Source organism: Hetaerina americana, unplaced genomic scaffold (genome assembly GCF_022747635.1).
Source record: "Hetaerina americana unplaced genomic scaffold, ioHetAmer1.1.p SCAF_2, whole genome shotgun sequence".
Taxonomy (NCBI): Eukaryota; Metazoa; Arthropoda; class Insecta; order Odonata; family Calopterygidae; genus Hetaerina; species Hetaerina americana.
Window position 1 is genome coordinate 106,984,584 of NW_027286763.1, and position 20,654 is coordinate 107,005,237.

Below are 20,654 nucleotides of genomic sequence, written 5' to 3' on the forward strand. Positions count from 1 at the left end.
ATTTAAACTATCGTTTTTCACCAATGGAGTTCATTAGCACTAAAATCGCACGAGGGAAAATTTAGAATCATTTTCGAATGCTAATGGATTATTCATTAACCGAATGGGTTGGCATTGCCACTTCATCACTTGCAGGTGCATCATTTTATAGTCACTTGGTGTGCTTAAGAGGCATCTCCACTAGATTCCAATTTGACCCGACAACATTCATGATGCCAAAGTGAACCGTGGAAAATTATCTCGGAGCACTTATTTAATGATGTTCCCACAGTTGGAAACTCATTTTATTTACAAAATTCTTCCCCATGCATATCTTATGGAAGTTGTCGCCAAAATGTGTCACGTCCCAAGGATGAGAGTGGAATTTGGCATTGTAAATGTTGCCAAATTTTATAAAAGATAATTTTATCAAGGAAAAAACTACTAATTATCAATTTTCAACAATAATTTCATCTTCTTATGACATTTTGAAGGAATGAATTTCACATTTTTGGCGCCTTTATTAGTTTAGGAAGTAAATGAAAATATATACATGTAATTTAAATTTTAATATTACACATGCTAATCAATTATAAGATAGATTATTAATTGACTATGAGATGTCACATATATAGAAATTATAAAGGCTGAAAGGCATGTATAGAAATTTTAAAGGCTGAAAGGTTCATAGGTTCTATTTCTTAGGGCTAGGCATTTGTTTTATTCAAGAGAGAGGAGGCGAGTCAATATTTATGATTAAGAAAGACCTCAAAGAACACAATTTGGGACCTCCTCTTCTGGAGAGTATGCTAGTGTTAGTATTATTTATAAATGGTGAGTTATCGCCTTAAGTACTGGCTTTTAATAGAGTGATTCAAAGAAAATTACTGCTCTACTAATGGGTTTATGAATGTATCTTACCATTGGAACAACACAGTAGTTTTAGGATATCCAGCACTTGACAGAACAACAAATTAGGGGCATGTAAAGCAATGAAAAACACCACACTTGATAGTAAAATTGATCTAATAAGTTAAGTTGACAATATATCAACTCAACTCATTCATAAAAATAACGACCCAATTATCCATTTCCTGTTCAACCTTCAAAATGGTCTTATTCAAATTAGAATGGCCTTATTGGCTATGCCTATAATTTTTTATCACTTGCGTAACTTCAATAAATGTTATTTCATTTTTACGGATAAATGGACGAAAATACGCTGCTGGGTAAAGTTGTTGCTTTTTAGTTGGCATTAAATGATGAAAAGTTAATACTTCTGCTTATCATATTTCCCTTTTGGAATATTTCGTTCGAATGCCAGCTGATCCATCTCCCCTCTTTGACATACATTTTTTATCCCTATAAAATAAAAATGTCCATTAAAATTTTCTTATTCTTATAGGCATAGTCAAGGCACGGATATTAGCAGTGACGCGACACAAAAACACCGGGGAAATTTATGAAATGAATTTGAAAACTTTGATTTACTTTTTTTCATTAGCCTTTCCTTAAAATTTTAGAGAATATTTTCATCTTTACTGCACAAAAGAAGTGACGTAACATTTAACAGTAGATAGAGTAATATTGCCCTTAATAGACAACTCAACAGAGTCATCATCGATGTTCCCTGTCACCCTCTGTCGAGAACCTTTCTCTCGATGTCTCTTCCAACCAAGTTCTGCTCTTTTTTTTGCCGACGTGCCGATCGAATCTCCTCTGTCTCTTCCACTCCATTGCCGCTCTCGTCTTGCTTACAATGTTATCGCTTGTTCTTCTGTCCATGAGAGTGACACCCCTTCACTATCTCACCTCGGTCGTATCTTTGCTAGATGGAGAACGTTTCTCTCCTCATGCGTCAGAAAAAAATAGGACTCTGCTGAAAACCATGCCATTATTTTAAGCACCTGCTGGTGCAACTTATCTCTGAGTTTATTAGAATCCTTATCATTCGAAATTACTCCCTTTATTCATCGCTGTTTCAGGTCATATAAATTTCATTGTGGTCTTTACAACTGCATTGCACACTTAATCTCCTTCCAATCCGTATGACTTAAAATTCAATGTAAGCCTGTGTTCTGTTTGCCCGTTCTATCCATTTCATGAAACCAGTTTTCCTTCTGGAAACTTATTTGCCTGGTTCCTGATGACATCTGCGATAATTTATTAACTTCATCCCATTTTACTACCATGCTAAAGATATCGCCGGGGCATAAAGTACTAATACGGTACTTACCTTCAGACGATTGTTTTGACTAAGATAATTATCTATAGGGTGAGTCTAACAACGTAAGTGAGCTATATCCTCTAATAATACTATCTATCTAACCATAGACTTGGATAACTCATCTCACTCGTCGGCCTACCTTGATCTATTCCAACGTAGTGGTCCATTAATTTACATTCTTTCATGCAATCCATTTTTATTTACACGATACATTCAAGATATAATTGTACAAATTTCGGTATTTTAAGTGTCTCAAATTGGGGCATACGGACGCATGCTTCATCGAAGTACCGAAATAGATATAAGCCTTTATTCCATCATCCTTCATTCCAAAAGTCAAAAATTAAAAAAAGAGCAAAGACTTACCGTACCATCGAAAAAAAGATTCCTCCGAAGAGTTATTTTGCGCACAAAGAAATAAAATAATTGTGAAATCCTAAATTTGGTGGAAAATCTTCATATTTTAATGATGCGTCTTCCTAAATGGCGGTCATCGGGAGTGGGAAGGCTTATCCACTCACGGTAGTTTCGTTTTCATGAGGATTGGATTTTGCCATGACTCGTGGATATGCCAGCATTATCGCTGAGTATGAATCGGAGAAACAAGAAATCTTTTGATCAATGGCCATTTACGCAGTAATGGAAAATAATGAACTCTGCCCAAAACAATGAACATGCACATCGAAAAATATGCTTGTTGAAAATGGTTATTAAATTCGAATTCTAAGTGATCGTAGATAAATTTTGGGAAGATATACTTTCAGAAGTTTATCTTAGCGCGGATAAGGATTCGGAAAGAGTTAGCGACCCGGTTATACTTGGAATGGATTCCGGCTATTAATATATTTTCTCGTTGTAAGGTGATCTATTCTACCGATAATATTCAAATCATCAATTATGTCGACACTTTACGCTGAGAATTTATTAGACTAAAACATGCTATGATTATGAATTTTACGCGGTAGTTTGAGATTTTTCATCCTAATATATAATATGACCCGTGAGTTCTTCGTGGAAGAAGTGCACTGAAGGTACACTTCAACCACAAATAAAACCATGCAAACGTTATGTTGGAAGAATTAGGATGCGATGATCATGCTCGAGCCCTCGAAAATTGTACACTATTGCATTTTCATTTGCAACTGACAATCGCATTTACCACAAACATTTTTTCACATCTGAAATTCGAGCCCGAGTGCCTTATTGATAAATATCAGTGCAATTCAAAAGAAAATAAAACGATAAGAGCTCATTTAGAGCTTTGATAGAAATTATTTTTCGCTAAAATACCTCTTTACAATCATTAATGTTTGAAGCAGTTCATTTAGGAGCATAAAAAAATTTTTGAATCAAATAATAACAGGAGCCAAATCAAATCAAACATTGATCACTAATTTATAAAAAAAACTAGGGGGTCATGCCCCCTGGTCACCAATCATGGCCCTCCCGTTGCTCGCTCCACCGCCAGTCATACGAAGGCAGCCTTTTAAATAATAATTATTATTTGACCGTGTACCGCTTAAATTAGATTTTGGATGGACTCCCACTGGGCGTCACCAAATGTATTATCCTCGTCCATCAAGACACAGCTTGACCCCTGCACGATGATAAACTGTTCTTCAATTCCGCAGACATTCTCTTTTCCTACATCCCTATCATTTTCCTAACCCTACCTAGGTTACCTAGTGTGTCCTCCTTCCTACCACAGTGTTCAACGTTCCGTCGCGAATCAAATTACTCCGCATCCACCTTTCCCACCTCTTTTTGATTTCTGTCCACAAATCCCCTCTAGTCCCACTCCATGCCACTTCTTCGTTTGATTGCCTAACCTTACAAGTCATCCTTCTCCACACTTAAATCTCAAAAGCCTCTATTGTAAGCCTATCAGTATGCTTCATTGGCCAAGTTTCCGAACTGTAAAAGACCACGCTCTATAGTAAATTTTCGCAAGTATTTCCTTAATCTCCCTATTTCTTCCTCAAACTCATCATTTGACGACCCTGTTAAAAATCCACCCTTGGGAAAGCTACTCTGCCTAACGGAGTTCTTTTTATGATATTCCTAATACTGAGACCATCTTGGACCATGGCAAGAAACAGTAAAACTTATATTTATACAGGAATTTATTTATAGAGCTTATTTTAAAAAAGCATTTTCAATGATATTATTAACTTTATCAGAATTTTGTATGTAGATGCCAGTTTTTGATTAATACCTTAATAGTGTTACGTGCAACGAGTGTCCATGAATGTCTTAATTGATTGAAATGTCAATCTTATTATATACCAGCAACGTGGGTAAATGAGAAAATAAAAAAGAAGATGGCAAGTAACTCAACACTAATTGATTTCTCCATTGATTTTTTGAGGGTTTTTCGACTGCACTCTTTCAAAATAGCATTCGCTGGTGTGATGGATCTTTTTCACCTGATTTGAGGACATTTTGGAACATTTTGTTTGAGCTCTACCAATTTAGAATTTCAAAACAAAACTTGACGGTAAAAATAAGAGAAAATATTTTATTTCTTTCTAATGACACTTTCGTGGAGTTTGTACCACCGTTAATTCTTATTTAATTTTGCAAAGGAATTTAAGATCGCAGGCAATTAAATGAACTTAAGATGGATTCCTTTTGGGAAGTTGAAGAGAATGACCTATAATCGAACCGGAGACTTATGATGCGCAAGAAGTAGCTTACTATTATATGCGGAGTGACGAAATATAGCACTCGTTGTTTTCAAATCTTGAAAATTGATCAGCTTTAACTCTTTGCGAAAACTGAACGTTGAAAATCCGTTTATGAAATAATTTTAATTATTGTAACTATATGTTGCTAACTGTGTCGATTCCGAAACCCATAGTGACTGTATGGAAGAATATCATTGGAAGATATCAATGAAACCCGTTGAGAGAGAAGATTAGTAATTATTTTCAGTGCAGGATAGGATAAAAAAGTAAACAGAAGGGTACATGAATAGTGGAACATTTTATACTCCCATCTCATTGAGATGGGAGTGTAAAATAAATTGGAAGCTTTTTATGAACATCATAGTTCACTTATAAAAGGATCAGTCATTCTTTGGAGTTTCTACGAGTTAAATTTGGAGCCAATCGGGAGATGCTGCCATCTAGGGAGGTTAGGCGATAGTACAAGGCCCGATATCGAACGATTTCATTGTGGGGAGACGCTCGTGTTCGGCCTCAGAACTCTCTCTCTCTCTCTGTGGCAAATACGATTTTTAAACGCCACCATTTGGTAGTTTGAATTGAAAATAAATCTCTTTACTTATAAATTAACAAGTATCAAAATAACTAAAATATTTAAAATATATGTATCCACGCCGATGATTTGAACTAGGAATCTATCCCAATGGAATTACCTAGATGCAATGAATATTTATGTAATTCTATGGAAATAATGGGTATTTGTAAGTTACAGCGACATAGATATTGTTTTAATATTTCAATATTTTACGGGTTCATTAGAATGAAACACTCATAGTGTATGCTAAAAAAGGTTATTGAACTTCAAAGTTTCTTTTATAAGTGTGGTAATTTTTAATAAGTAGCCTCACGACTATTTATCTTTTTTTTGGTTAAATCAATAGATAAAAGCTTTTCTCTGTTGGTATTGATCGAGAAGAATGTGACTTGTCAGTTTCCATGAAAAGCTTAGGAGAAAGCACTTAAATACTCTTCGGATTACATTTTCCTCATATAGTTTTCCTGGAACATGATTACTGATCTTCACAACATACGCTCATAATGATCATTAACGCGAATAACAACCACACCGCTATGTTCTCGTTGGGTAATCCACAGATGTTCGCCTCCTCTCATTAATACGGATCATTAGACCAGAGTCGTAATATCAACAACTAGGCCACTCCTTGATTTGGGTGGCGGTGGGTGGTGATTATGCGCAATCAGATTCTCAACCATGTCCTTAGTTACCTGCGACACTTTTCGTTCTCGTCAAAGTTCACCATATCCCTTACTCATCCTGGATCTTACGGCTTGCCTATACAAAAGGGCTGTTCGATATGACGTGACCAATAATACTTTATTCGCCTCATCTAACGTGCGAATTGTTTATTTTTGGGTCATATATTTAGCTAAATATGTGTTAAATCTGTAGTACAAGTTTCATGTTTTTGACTCTAGTAGTATTGCCATCATTATATTCTTGGGAATGATAATTAAGGTGGTTTTCTATTGCCTTCCTCAATAGTGTTTTTAACGTGACACCTTCACTCATAGGCCGCCCCACTGGGGTCAGACGCCTCTGCAGCCGCCTTCCTGAACGACACTGCGTGGACTACGTTTCGTCTGGCTCCTAACCTTCTAGCTATCTGGCATGAGTGACCCTACCAGGAGCAATTATTATTACTCCCGCCAGCACAGCTCTAGGGGTCATCGGAACGCACCAGCCCTTCCACCACGTCGAGGTTGTAGTCCATGGGAGTGGCCGAGGAGAGGGCTTTGTTAGGAGAAATCCTAAGGAGGCAGGAAAAATGGATGAAGGGCGTATTGTTCGGCAGTGGGATATTGAAGACTGTGTTAGATGGAAGAATGTTAGGCACACGAAAGGGCAGGAACAGGATAGGGATGTTGGATGGGATGAAAGGAGGGAGGAAGTATACAGAGATGAAGAGGGACTTGATGCAGAGTAGGCAACTGGATTGTGTTTTTTTAGGAGTCATAAAATATTTATTTGGTAGTTGATCCTTAACCGGTAGATGACTTAATAATAATATTGCGTCATCAGCATCTATTGCGTTTAAACATCATCAGTTCACCTTCACCTGCTTCTGATGGCTAAAAAAGCTTCCCAGGAAACCGTTTCCTCATATTGGAGGACTAGAAAAAGTCACATGGGGCTGGATCATAAAGAGTGCATAAGAAAATGCAATAGTAGTAATTTTCGAGGGCTATCCAGCCACAGAAGTTGCAATGTGGAGCCGTGCATTGACGTGGTGCAGCATCCAGCCTGCGGCTTTGGAATTTAGCCTTTTGCGATTGATATGGCCTCGGAGAATTTTCTTGGAGTATATTCATGTAGTATTTTTCATTTAAAATTGCGTCTGCTGATCCGAATTGATGATATATCATATTCCTTAAATGTTGAAAAATAATACGACCATAACTTTACCAGCAGAAGCCATTAATTTGGCATTTTTCATTCAGAGTTTCGTTATTTACTCTCAGGATTGAAATAATTAAGCCAAAATACAGCTGCAGAGTTTAGAAAACTCCTAAGTTTCCTTTAATGTCAAATTCAACTGCACACAAACTTGTGCATGAACGTCATCTTCTTTGGGTATGAGCAGTCTCGGTACCCACTAAGCAGAAGCATGAGGTTTGTGCATAATTTCTGTTACCAAAGTATGGGTGGCACACAATGAAATTTTCAATATTTCTGATAGTTTAATTGATGCCATTCCATGTCATGTTGATGGCTTAACCTCGCAATGGCAGCATTGACGTCAATGTTTACTTCCGTCAGAGTAGAGACTGGAGCTCAGGGTCCACCATCATTTGAAATCGATCGAACTCCCCTCTTTAAACATTACTAACAAACTTCTATCTGTGCTGTAAGGAAATATAAGCCCTTTTTAAGCCTTCTATAGCATTATACGTACAGGCCCCGGATGAGCGAAAGCAAAATTTCAATGCAGCGTCCCGTGTTCCCGCAATCGTCACAGTAGGGGAGATGGATGTGCTTCAAATTGCAGCAGCTGCCGCTGACGTAATAATGGAGTCATGTCCATCCACCTTACACCGCATATACTTCACAAGTTAAGCTATGAGTACAGCATGAAATTGAGTTTTTGCCAAAGATATATGAGGATAAAAAAAATTGTGACCGCTCCTTATTTAGTGAGTCCTCGTAAATTCGGCGCAAATTTCGTATCGATGACAACACAGATCATCAAAGCACGTGCTAGGCTTATAATTACAATATACCTAGTTATTGAACAAGCTCAGTGGCATAATAATTACATATGCGAGCTGCAGTGTTGAAATGAAGAAGCCGAAATTGTTTTATCAACCCGTTTAATGTTTCATTATTTAAAATAAAAAATATTGAAAAAGTTCATGAATTTTTTAAGAGAAAATTCAATTGTTCATACTATTTGTGGTGATATTGTTGATTTATCGTGTGAAAGGCAAAATATTTCGGATGGTTTATAAAATGTGATACGTTGTGGACTGGTCTACACGGAGCTGTGTGAGCGTTGGCTAAAAGGTTCGACTTGGTTCGGTTCTTTCCATCGGCCACACACTTACGGCGAAAGGCGACGCAGGAGGGCAACGCTCCCTAATTGAATTCGTTGAAGCGCCAAGTCGAGCGAACGAAGCTTAAGAAGTAATGCGGAGGGAAGGTAGAAAAGCTTTTATTTATGCAGTTTACAAGAAATGCGTTGCATGCACAACAGTGTAATTAAATGAAAGTAAAGTAGTTAACCGTTGGAGCCTTAAGTTTCTAAGTTAATTAGGAAAAATGTCTTCATTTGAAGGTAACCTTGTACTTTATTATGTAATAATTCGAAGGCAGATGCATCGAAACGAATATTACTAAGATTTTCATCATATTCTCCGGTCAAAGTTCATCAAAATGGTCTTGATAAAAAATACTTTTTTGAGTGGTGCACGTCCTTTGCACTTTTCCTACCCGTCAAAAATAAAACGTATGCAACTACATACCCGCTATTTTCGCTTCCCAAATCATGTGGTGGATATGCGTTTGAAATCTCTTCCGACATCTCTACAAGCGATTTGCCTGTTCGACAGTATGAAACGGGGGTGCGTTGTTTTGGCTATGCGTTCTCAGGGGTCCGATAACAATTTTTCTCCAGAGGAAAAATTGAGAAAGTCTAAAAAAAATAATCTAAGATTACAAGAGCGCGAAAAATTTACCAGTTATATCTTAGGAAACATATTTGCAGGTTTTGGAACCGTAGCAAATAAATAAGATTTTAAGATAATAGTAGGTCGTGTAAAAATTATACGGTAGCGAAATTTTCTCCACTTTTATCAGTCAAGTTCATAATTTTCTCAATAGCATTGAAATTAATACTCAACATACATATTGATTCAAATCTAAGGTAAAAATTGAAAATAATGAAGAGTGATCAAAGGGGCCACGTAAAATGAAAACAAATTTGAGAGAAACATTCTGAGAAGTTAGAGTTAAGCCAGGGAAATATCGTAGCTTAAGGAAAGCGTCGCGAGTATAAACATATAATTTGCATACGCTAAAATGGGCGATGTTTTCCCAATAGGAATTACCTACAGCGAAAAAAGCTATAATTATTAAATATTGCTTTAAAAGTTTGTCATAATTTGTTTAATCGAGCGTTCACAGTTTTATTTTCTGTTGTTTCCTGGTAATGCGGCAGTAAAAGCTCCTATCTTCCATTTTGTTAACATATTTTCATTGATATCAAATGACCAAAGACTTACAAAATACTTAAAATACCTACAAGGGTGTCTGACATAAAAATGCATTCATCTATAAAATTATAATAAAACGGGTAATAGGAAGACGGGAATAATGACATATTGAATCAGATACACGAAGAGTGGAATTCAGATAAACCATGACGGCTTGTTGTCACGTTTAATAGGGACCGAAACACCGTAGTTGAAATAAAACAGTTGAGTCTCAAGGCCCGCAATCGATCCACAAACTTGGGAGTAAACAAGTTCAGATCGTGATATATTAGAATAGTCCGGTCAGACGATAATTGCTTTTGGATCTTTAAGCACGAGAATTTCATAAATAATATTATCGATCGCAAAACAGTTATTTGGGCGCCTTTCGAGTTTGATCGCCTGTGGAGTTAATAGGGTTGATATGCAGCCATAGTACCAACTAAGTTCAGAATGAGCGAATTGAGGGGAAAGCCAGAGATCGATGATGTGCACGTGTATACAAAAGGGCAAGAGGTGGCTTCTTGCTCCGCTTTATTTTTTCAAAGGCCGCCAGGATAATAAACTATAATCGCTGCCTATTAACCCATTCAATCTAACTCTCCTACTCAGACTTCTTCTATGCGAGTTCATGCTCGGATGTTATTGCTGACATCAGATAAGCTGGAGCCTCACAGGAATACGAAATAAAATTGAGTGAATGAAATGATTGCGTTCATGGTTGAATAAAGTGAATAAAAAATTTAAACGTCTCCAAAGATTTGAACTGTTAAATCACGAGCATATTCATGGGAGAGATGCGAATCTTCGTGGTCGTCGAAATCTTGAGAGAAATACATGATATGCCTAATATTCGAAGCAAATTTTCCCTTAAAATTACGAACTAATCAGCTCCAATTTTGTACTCTTTTTCATCACGTCTTCATACCACTTCGGAGAAACATGAGGAACTCATAAGAATATGGGATTCACCTCGGTTCTCTTTGCAGTCTTCGATGAGTATAAATCTCGATTCGCAGAATTCCCTGGAATTTTATTAGCATTCGATAGGTAAAGTGAGAAAAGACAACCATTTTTGTGTCTCATGGGCCCTTAAATTCTGCAGCTGATCCAGTTGCTATGGTGGAAATATTATAGCGTAAGTGATTTGCGGCTATTTTATGCTTAAACAGTTAAGGATTAGAAATGTAATTCGTAAGCAATCGAAATCATTATTTGGTGATGTCGACCATTCGACGAAACCGGTCGTATTTAATAAAATTCAGTGGAACTCAACAAAGTTTTTATTTTTCGTTTTTGGTCATGAAGTTCCATAAAGTTGAACCGAGTACCAGAGAATTTGTAGTTTTGTGTAATCATCATCAGCATGGAAGCAACCCACATTTATTTAGTGATATATATATATATATGCTTTCATAGACGTAACACGGAAGTGCCGAATAGTACAATACACAGTGACACATAATATAGAAACACAAACAAAAAAGAGAACACTCACACGTATTTTCTTGATATTTCGACGGAAACAATCCGTCTTCCTCTGAAGATGTAGAAGTAATGACTGCTGGAATTGTTCAGTTCTGAAGACGACAGCCGTGCTGTCGAAACGTAAAATAACAAAGTGTGAGTGTCCTTTCTTTGTGTCTCTATATTCTAAAAATCTACATCTGTGTTTTTATATATTTATATTATATATATATATATATATATATATATATATATATATATATATATATATATATATATAATTATTTAGGTAATCTACCGGTTAAGGTAGGTTTTTGGATGGACAAAGCTACTAAATAAATATTTTGTGACTCCTAACGAAACACAATCCAGTTGGCTACTATACGTCAGGTCCCTCTTCATCTCTGAGAACTTTCTTCCTCCCTTCGTCCCTTCCAGCATTCCTATCCTGTTCCTGCCCTTTCGTCGTTTGCCTAACATTCTCCTCTCTATTACAGTCTTCAACATCCCACTGCCGGTCAATACCCCCTTCATCCACTTTTCATTCCTCCATAGGATTTCTCTCAACAAACCCCTGTCCTCGCCCACCATACCAAGTACTTCCTCATTTGTTTTCTTCTCTGTCCATTTCACCTTCTCCATTCTTCTCCACACCGACATTTCAAAAGCCTCCAATCTACGTCTATCCTCCTGCTTCAATGACCACGTTTCCGCACCGTACATAGCTACGTTCCATATCAAAGTTTTTACGAGTCCCTTCTTAATATCCTTACTCAACATCCCTCTCATCAACTCCCTCCTCCTTGTGAAAGCCTCCTTGCCTAGCGCAATTCTTCTCCTTACGTCCCTACTACTTTGACCGTGTTGGTCCAAAACACTTCCCAGGTACGTAAACTGTTCTACCTGCTCTAGTTTTTGCCCTCATATTTTAATGTTAAGCTTAGCCTTTTTCTTTCTAGAAAATCGCATAACCCTTGTTTTATTAATATTGATTCTCATCCCATACCTGTCGCACTGAATTTCCAATTCACTCAGCAATGCTTGCAACCCCTTGGCTGACTGACAAACTAAAGCTTGGTCATCAGCAAACCTAACTGATTTTACGAATTCCCCGCCCACACTCATTCCTATATCCAGTTCTTCCCATGCCTCTTTAATCATTTCCTCTGCATACAGGTTGAACATCAACTGTGATAATGGGCAACCCTGCCTTACACCTCTTCCTAACACTGCCCATCCGGACTCCCCGTTCCCCACCCGCACCTGTGCAGTCTGATACATGTACAAGTTGTGGATAAGCCTCCTCTCCCTCCAATTTATGCCTATTTTCTGCAATATAGTCATTAGTTTTTCCCATTTCACTTTATCAAACGCCTTTTCAAAGTCTACGAAACAGGCAAATACCTCCTGGTTGTGTTCTATATTCCTCTAGATTAATAATCTCATTACTGCAATTGCATCACGCGTACCTCTCCCCTTCCTAAACCCAAACTGATCATCCCCTAAGTAATCATTTGCCCTACTCTCTATCCTTTTGTTTATGATCCTGAGAACAACTTTAGCTACGTGGGATATCAAACTTATTGTCCTGTAGTCCTCACAAGATGTAGCCTTCCAGCCTTTACCTTTTTTGGAATAGGATCTAACACTGATCTCATAAAGTCTTCTGTCCAGATTCCTTCCTCATAGATACTACGAATCATAGTAGTTTTGAGGGGAGGCGACCGACAGCTAAGGTCATTTGCGCCATAGGGGAAGGACAGGAAAGGATGAAGGGTGGAGAGAAACCCGGCGTCGGCATTAGCCTACTCTTTACGAAAGGCGCCAAGGGGTCCGCGGCTTAACATCCCATCCGACGGACGGCGTACTCACTTAAAGTGCCCTCCACAAAGCACCTCAAGTAGGGATCGAGATACCTCTGAAAAATATTCAACACCGCCGGGATTTGAACCCGCGCCCTCAGGGTGGGAAGCCAGTACGTTAGCCCCCGCACCATCTCGATCCCCATCCTACGAATCATCCCATATAGCCTCTTCCTCCCACATTTCCTAAACATTTCAGATGTGCCGCAGGAATGTTACCCACCCCCACGGCCTTATTTAGTTTCATCATATATATATATATATATATATATATATATATATATATATATATCTGTTGCCTGAAAAATCACACAGCTTGGGTGGAGCTGAGGGCGCCCACAGATACTTGCCCAGGCCAATACCGACTATATATATATATATATATATATATATATATATATATATATATATATATATAAATATATGTGTGTGTGTGTATACGTGTATATTTATATATAAATATACGTGAGTATGTACTTACATATGTATATATATGCATATATATCTCGGTCAAATTAAAGTGTAAGCTAATAGTTTACGCATGACGATTTTTATGCATACTAAACGTAATTACACATGAAAATTATAACTCTCTGTTCCGCTTAACCTCGCAACTAAATCAAAGTAACCAAATGAGTCCCGAGCGTTGGATAAGTTAACGTGAAAGCTGTTTGCACGCATGGTGAGCTAGCTTTGCACAGGTACGTAAACAATTCCGGCAATCCTCGTTAGGCATGCCGTAAATCAGCGCCAGTGGCTTCGTCAATAATCAAAGCCCCAGTCCCTTCTTTCCGGCTCGAAATCTCTGATTGGCGGCAAAACGCCGACGAGCAGTGATAATAATTGTGAATTACGTTCCACAGCGGGTAAATATCCGGCACTTATTTTACTCTTGTTACGGATGCTGCCAATTTCTCGACAACTAATTAGATCCATAAATATGGTTAATTAGTGATCTCATCAAAATAGAATTTGATGAGTTGAAGGCAGAAGAATGGGATTTCACTCGAATCAACGCTATCGAATACGAAGCTTGCAGGCGTTCAGTTCTTACGTTCCGGCTTATTTGTAATGGAGTGGATTCTGGGCTGGAAACCTATGGAGAATCGAGGAGAAATTTTGAGAAGTAGCAACAACGAATTTGAATATTTCGCATTTCATGACAACGGTTACATCATTCATTGTTATATCCGAGGGTAGGTTGAAAACTAATGCACACATATTTGTAGACCACAAAAAAATGACCTTCAGAATCACTCCTGGTGGCACGTGGAAGTAACATTCCCCCTCAACGCGCATGTGCAGGCTTGAGGTCGTTTCATTCATCCAGTGTACTTTGAGAAGCGGAAGTATGGAGACGTGTTCTAGTGCGATGTCCACACGAGTTAAACAGCATGCTGTTATCGAATTTTTAATTGCTGAAAAAGTGACTCCTACTGAGATTCATCGTTGTTTAAAGGCTGTTAATGGTGACTTAGCTGTTGATAGGTCTACTGTAAATCGATGGGTAGTGAAATTTCGTGGTTGCGAGCCTGGGAAAGCCATAATTGTTGATGAAACACGCAGTGGACGTCCGATCACTGCCACAGACGATAAACATCGCAAACTCGTCGAAGATTTTATTGAAAATGACAGGCGAATCACTCAAAAGCGTATTTAAAACCATATTGGTCAAGTTTATCGTATTAAATGCAGCCTGGCGCCAATAATCTTGCAGCATGACAACGCTCGTCCACACACCTCGTGCGCAACTGGAGAGGCTCTGCGAAACCTGCAATTTGAACCAATTCCACACCCTCCTTACTCCCCCGTTCGCGCTCTACAAGCATGTGTGCATTACTTTTCAGCCAATTCTCGTATTTTAAAACATTTTTTGTTGATAAATAATCATATTCACGCTATTTGTATATACATTTTTCTGTGACAACATGAGTTAACGGCGGTTGAAATATTCTGACCGTCGGCCTAACGACATATTCGTAAAAGTGTTTATTTTTTAAAAATCACTGAGTAATGAAGACGATGTAATACTGATCGGTTAGACCAACTCATTGTAACTCAGAGTAAAAGCACCTCGGGAAATGTCATACATAAATGCTGGCGTTGCCCACTAGCCTATTTATGGCAGCTTCATAGGAATATACATTAATTTCACTTACTCCTACTCCCTTCTAATACCGCCTCTTGTTAATAACTGCCAATTCATCGAGTTCCTGCCTAAATTACGCCTTATTTCGTAAATAACCTATACATCTGGCGCTGTCTGTATATCGACTATCCCAACCGCATATTTGGTGGCTTGCATAGATTCCTCAATATACGAGTGAACGATAATGGCCATGTGGGCATATTTGGAGGGAACTACTGAAGGGTTTGTGCGAAGGGAAGACAAAGAAAAAAGCCCAAGAAGAACTAACATTATGCTAAGCCACATTAAATTCACAAAATGCATCTAGTTCATAGCAAATCTAGGGTTTTTTTTACATCGCCTATGTTTTTTCTTACAATTAGCACCCTTGTTCAGACTGGTATTGCATATTGAAACATCAGTAACAAAAATGTTTTAATGGAGGCTCCCAGGATATAAAACGAAGGATCGAAACACAATATATTGATTGAAAGCTCAACACCACACTGCTATTTAAACTTAAAGGCGTTGATATGAGAGAAAGTTGATCTGCAGGAATGTCAATAGATAAGTCGCAAACGTCAGCAAGACAAACACAGGAACTGTTGCCAACATTTCATTGGGGACACTTTGAACACCCACCGTACAATCCTCACTTAGCCCCCAGTGATTTTCATCTGTTCGGGTACTTAAAAAATCATTTGGGTGGTCGAAGTTTTGGAAATAATCATGCCATAGGCCATAGAGATTACTCGTTGCCCGTGACAGCATGCAAAAGAATTTTTTTCTGCCGGTTATAAAGGATTTGTTAAGTGTTGGGATATGTATTTGGGTGTACAGGGTGAATGCGTAGAAAATTGAAATGAATTTCAGGAAGTTGCTTTGACTATTTTTTTGTCTCCTTCCATTTTTTGCGAGTTATGTATTGACTTACCCTCATATAATGTAAACGTACGAAAATTTCGAAAGAGAATCCTAATTTTCATTTCAAAAATTACTAATAATAATCGCAACTCGATAGGGCCATATTCGTTACAGTACGGCCTCCAATGACCTGCTGCCGGAGCTGATTATTGGCAATTGAACAGTGATGTGCATAATTTTGAGATGGAAACGGTGATTTTTAGGTAGAAATGGAATGTTTGCCTAGGAAATGATGAAGCCTTTGTTAATTTGACGTAATTAACCAGCTGGGAATAGTGTTCACCAGCTGATGCAAAATTTGCGCACTCAAGTCCCGAAGCGGACGAAGTATACGAGTATAGTCGGCGAAGCTTTTCTGTGAAAATTAAAGTACTCGGGTGCAAAAGGATAGCAGACGTAAGAGAACGTGAAAACGCGGATGCTCTGAAAAAATTGAATGTGCTTATCTGGCCAAGGAGACTCCAAGGTATGAGTGTTCGTGAATTGGTTTTTTCAACTTTAATTTTTTTCCCAAATAAAACGAACTTTTTACGGAGCGTGGATGCTCTTGACTGCGCCACCGGTGGGAAAAACAGCCAAAACGAAACAGCGTTTGTGTGGAATCATGCTCCCTGTGGCACAAAGCTTCGGTTATTTCTGGTGATACTTGCATGTCGAATTTACGACTACCGTTAATAAGCACGGGTAATTTTGAACTTGGGAGTCATTATGTGGGAAAGGGATAAATGTTTCGCTCTGAGAAATGGCGACTCGAAAAGAGAGAAAACCACGGAAATATTCGTACGGAGTGTAGCGGGGAGGGAGGGGAGAACTTGAATTAAAAACTAAAAACACTAAAAAAGTCTATTAAGTTCTGTAAATTTGTAAAAATTACTTTCACACCTCTCGAAATTATTTCGTCGGAGAGGTGGAATCCGACATATCACAGGATTATTTTTTTTCATATTATGATATGTATAATTTATTTCTCAACATAGTAACACAATAAATAAGATGATGTTAACCGTTTAATATTTAAATGCAGATATATAAGTTTCCAAAGGGTGAATCGGGGAGCCATATGGCTAAAACATATGCATTAAATGGTGACCGATATTACTCATATGATATCGTTATTGAACTTTGGACTCGAGATTATGTAGCGAAAAATCCTATCGAGCTGGATATCTGGGTCTCTTCCCACACATAAAATGCAATCCTTTCCCCGACAGAATCCGGCCCGCCGGCGTTGAATTCCAAGCTACACGAATGATATACCTAGGTGTGTTGGGTAAAAATATACGAGCCAAATCTATGTTAAGCGTCAGATTTCACTTAGTGGCGCAATGCTACGTTAATTGACTGTATAATTTAAAACCACCTAATTATATAATTTAGATTGAAATCGTCAGCGTATTTTTCTATGGTAGTGTTTTGATTTTCTATAATCACAAAACTTGGTTTTTAATCATAATCAAAGGTACACACTAATATCAAATACTTGCCTAATATGATCCAAAACCATGACCATGGCGATAGAATCTTTTTTTCACGCAACACAATTGGCGACATTTATTCCCGTCGAGTTTGAGAGTGAACACGTTGTATCTCTTTCGATTAGCTCATGTACCGTAAGATTTCTTTTGCCCACACGTAAGTCATTCATGTAAATCGAAGTTCATAATCACGATAGGATGGTGTGAGCCATGACCATGTGTGAGGGTACAGGCGCGGTCGGTAATTTCGAGAATTTTTAAGGGTCATTGTTTATAAAAAATGCATTTTCTTTCATACATATATTCTTCTTGTGCATTACAAGGGTGCATCACTAGGCCGTTGCCAGTGGGCCATTTGGTTAATTGCCACGAAATGTAAAAGCCTGGAAAAGAAGACTAAGATTCGAGATTACAAATTTTGTGAACAATGGAATTCGAATTCAGTCATTTTCTGAGTGAAATTATTTTTTTGCATATACCTTTTTCCGAAATGCAGGGGACCTATTTCTACTGACTGATGTGTCCTAACATTCCCATCAATCAATTCCACTAGTCTTATACCTATAATATGCGCCTGTGTGGATAAGTCTGGGATATGTTAATGTCGCCATAATGTGAATTAGATGGAAAAAGACTGCCTTTTTTCTTAATTCTCAGACTAAGTAACCTGTGCACATATGCCCTATGACTCATCATCAAGATTTTTGAAGAGGTCGGGAGAAGAGGAAATGATTCTGTCGATCATCCATCCGCCTCCTCCCTTCCCTAAAACCAACCGTGGTCTACTAGAAAAAGACTGCACCACCTACTGACTCAATACTGCACCATTTTTTCTGCCTTCATTGTCCATAACTCCTCTGCATTGTGAGATCTCATCATTTGACGAGGGCTGTTCAATAACGAGCCAACATACATTTCTTAATTCGCTTGATTAATGGAGCATAAGTTTAATGCTGCCTTATATTATTAGTAGGAATAATACATTCGGTAAAAGTTTCATTTATTTGACTTCAGTATATGGTCAATGCCAGCTTTTGCATTTTGATGCATGTTCAGTTCACCTAAGGCAATGATGGATGTTACGCGAGACAAGTGAATAGGGTGCATTGAAAATATGCTTTCACCTGAAAAAATCTTCAGCTTAAGTCTCTGTAATCCCACAGGTGGCTTCTAGAGAGTCTGTTCTTTCCTAAATCCCAGCGCGAGCATGTTTTTAAGATAAGAAAATCGATTTCAAAGAAAGTTGGATTCGGAGTTCCAGTTTAAGTGTGTTGATGTGGAAGTAAAGTCACAGCTGTTTCGTCGTTTAACATTTAAATTTCATTAGGTGTCACCCCCACTTGGTACAGAAAATTTGAAAAGTTATAAATTGAAATCTCTAGAATAATTAATATAAAAAACCTTAATAGTAGTGCATTCCCCTGGGAAAGTTATGGCCATACTGCTTTCCGATATTTAGGGAATGGTGTACCGGCAGCTGCAAATAGAGCATATAAACTATAGGGATTTTACTGAAAACACTTCAAGGCCATATCGATTACAAAAGCCACCTTTCAAAGCAACAGGCTGGGTGCGGCATCTTAATAATGCATGACAGCACATCGGAAATGTTGTTTCAGAATAGCCCGAGAGAATCAATGTGACGAGTGCTCCTCCTCTATGTAGTGTGAACCTTGTCCCACGTGACCTTTGTCGGTTCCTTAATGAGAAGAAATACTCTGGTGGAATGGGCGTTTCATCAGGAGCAGAGGCAAAGGTTGGAATTTGGCATCAATGGCATGCCCCTGGTGAGGATTAATCGTTTCGGCACCAATTCGCACCCGGGTGTGGACCGGATAATCAAGCACTCTTTGGCCATTCTCAGCCATCTATTGGATCGTAGTGGACATACTATTCGGACGAGAAAAAATAACTTTGCCTGGAAGAGAAAGAAGGGAGTGTGTTTTCTGCGTCTGAAAAAAGCACTCCTCCGAAATGCCATTCTCCTTTCAGGGAGCGCTTTGGCAAAGGCAACTCGAGCGACGCCGCGCGCCGAGGTAAACACCTCCGCCTTAATACGCCTTGAGTGCATTTTACGTGGGAAAGACGATTTTGCGCTGCTCTAGAGGCGGCTGGAAAGTTGATCTTGCTTGACGGTGTAAAGGGGTTTTCTCTAATGCGTTCAGCCAGTCGCTCATCCTCTTCTGTGGTAGTGGACCGCAGATTCTCTTGGAACTCTACGTAATGATCCGGCTCCCAACAGGACTTTATACGATAGATTGTTGTTGGCGCCACACCGAAGCGGCGTGCTATTTCACTGCTTGAAAGATTAACCTCTGGAGAACCCACAATCTGACGTCATCTCCCAGTAGAAGAAACAGGGTCTGTCCCGAAAAGTAATTAAAACGATTTTTCCCGTCAAAGTGGAGGACTGGAGTGAGGCTATTTGTGGCCAGAAAAAGGATGAGAGGTCTTGGGAAAGCTGTACGACCCGTGGCAGTTGTCTGCGGGTCGTTACAGTCTGCGGATCACTGCTAGACTGAACTCCTGTTCGAGGATCACGTCACAAATTCACGATGCCACTTTCAAAGGAGCAATGATATGTGATAAATATTTTGTTTTTAATTCGGGAAATTGGGTTCAGAGACCATGACCATGGTTGAGGATGCTTATGGAGATTAAGAAATGTCCCAGGTGATGGTTTTCTGCTTGCACAGTATGTTCTGGGAGGGCAACACAACACACTGTGATGAAAATGTGCAAAAAGTGAGGCACATGCTGAATTATGATTGACCCCCAAGTGTCAGAATGTTAGCAGAAGAGTGCAATTTTCAGAAAACAACAGTGTATTTTATTCTTACAGAAGATTAAGCCATGAGAAAGGTGTGCCAAGATGGTCCCGAAGGTGCTTTCGGAAGACTGCTTGTTTGACAATCTTGCCTTGGACCTCTTGGACCACTGTGGCAGTGACCCAATTTATCTAGAATAGGTGGTCACTGTTGACAAAACATGGGCCTTTGAGTACGACCCAAATACAACCCCTATGAGTACCATTTTAGACCACTGGGTTACGTCAAAGATGCCTCGACGAAGTGCCTGGCCGAGGGTCCTGTTTGGTGCTTTCCAGCAAGCGTGGCAGAGGCGCTGACAACCGGTTTGTCGATGCACTCTGGTGCT